Raw genomic sequence first — 2,078 nt, forward strand, 5'->3', positions numbered from 1 at the left:
GGTGAAACCCTGTCTCTATTGAAAATTCAAAAACGAGCAGGGCATGGTGGCACATGTCTGTAATCCCAGCTAGTCGGAGGCAGTAAATATGCTTATAGTTACTACTTTTGGGGGTTCTTTTTGAGACAAGGTCTCACTCTGTTGCCCAGGCTGGAGCGCAGTGGCACAATCATAGCTCACTTGCAGCCTCGAATTCCTGAGCTCAAGTGATCCTCCTACCTCAGCCTTCTTAGTATCTAGGACTATAGGTGCTGCCACACCCAGCTATTTTATTTTTAATTTTTTATAGAGACAAGGCCTCACTATGTTGCTCAGGTTGGTCTCAAACTTCTGGGCTCAAGCAATCCTTCTGCCTTGGCTTCCCAAAGTGCTGGGATTATAGGTGTGAGCCACTGTGCCCAGCTACTACTGTTATCAATGCTCACAGCAACTCAATGAGGTATGTATATTATTAACCCCACCAAAATTGAGGAAATGGGGTACAGAGAGATAAAATAACTTGCTCAGGGCCACATCCCTAGCTTGGATCCTAAGCCATGAAGTCAAGCTCCAGAGTCCATATTTCTAGCCTATGGGCTATTGGAAAAGGAGTCAATGAAAAATAGGCTTTGGGGTTATGGCAGAAGAGAAAATGCACAGAAGGGAGAAGACTAGGAAAGGGAGCTGGTGTTGAAGGAAAGATGGGACTTCCACGTCGGAATGACAGACAGGAATGCTAGGAAAAAGGTTAGGCCTGAGGACAGAGTTGGGGAAGATACTCAGAAAGCTGAGGGTTAAAGTAATGAAAATGGATCTCGAATGGGGAAAGAACAAGATAAAAGAGCCCAGGTAGGAAGGCTAAACTAGCAGGGAAGAAAGAGAAGAATCAGAGAAGGAAATAGAGGCATCAATTAGACAGGTGAGAGGGACATCTGGACAGCTTAACATCCCCGCTGCGCTAGGAGGGGAAGGCCCCAGGCCTGCGTCCTCCCCACCTCTGGGCTTCAAAGCCCAAGCCATGCTGAACTCCTTCTGGGATGCCCTTAGTCTTCTCTAAGCACCAGTATCAGTCCTGGCCTCTAGCATAAACTCAGAATGCCCCCACTTCTGGGATATTTCCCCTGAACACTTAATTATGTTTCCTAAGATCGATACCACGAACTCCCAGAAGATGGAAATGACAGCTTTCCTTTTTCCATCCCTGTGTGCTGCACAGGATCCTGTACACAGGGCTCAGTAAATGCTTGTGGAGAGTGTCTTCCAGCCCTTCCACATCTTAGCCCCAAGTGTGACTATATCCTCTGTGAAGACAAGACAGCTTCATGCCCCATTCTCCCCAGCAAGCTCCACTGCAGCCGGAAGCATATGCTCAGAACTGCCTCAAATGTTGATCACAAAGTGAGTGGGGTGAATTAAGAGTGGTCTGGGGACAAAAGAGGCACATTCCTCAGCAGCCCCTCACTAAGCCCAAGACACTGGGAAAAACCTGAGGCTCCGGATTCTTCATCGTTTTAGTTGGACCAAAAAGTACCTGGCCAGAGTCTGGAAACGTGTCTACCATCTCTGCATCCAGAAGCCAACGGATGAAAAAGACAAACTTCACTCACTCTCACCTGAGCGGGCAGCAGATCCACAGCCATCCCTTCCTCCTCAGTGCTCCTGCCCAGGGAGAGCAGTGTGGACACAGTGGGTCTGCAGAGGAAAAAGGTGTCAAGAGGAACCCTGGTGTCAGGAGATGGCTTGGACAGAGGAAGTTACAACCGCCCATAACATCCATCAGGTCTCAAAAAAGCCACCCCACATAATGACGTAAACCAAGACAAGCATTCACTAGGGCAATTTGCCAACCTCCATCCCTTCTCCACACTTCTATTTCTGCACTTCGACTCTTTAACTTCCACTTGAGGGCCTCTCAGCTACCTCTAGGCAAACAGTGACTCACCCATGGATGTCTGGAGTCCTTAGCTAGCTTTAAACTGCACGCCCTAACAGTTGCAATGAATATCCAGTTTCCTCGGGTGCCACCTTCCAGCCTAGCTAGCTGATCCTCAGCCTGACTGCCCTGCCTCGCCCTTTCCTCCCTGTGGAAGCCGTGATAA

The sequence above is a fragment of the Mandrillus leucophaeus genome, unplaced genomic scaffold, assembly GCF_000951045.1.
Source record: "Mandrillus leucophaeus isolate KB7577 unplaced genomic scaffold, Mleu.le_1.0 Scaffold170, whole genome shotgun sequence".
Classification (NCBI taxonomy): domain Eukaryota; kingdom Metazoa; phylum Chordata; class Mammalia; order Primates; family Cercopithecidae; genus Mandrillus; species Mandrillus leucophaeus.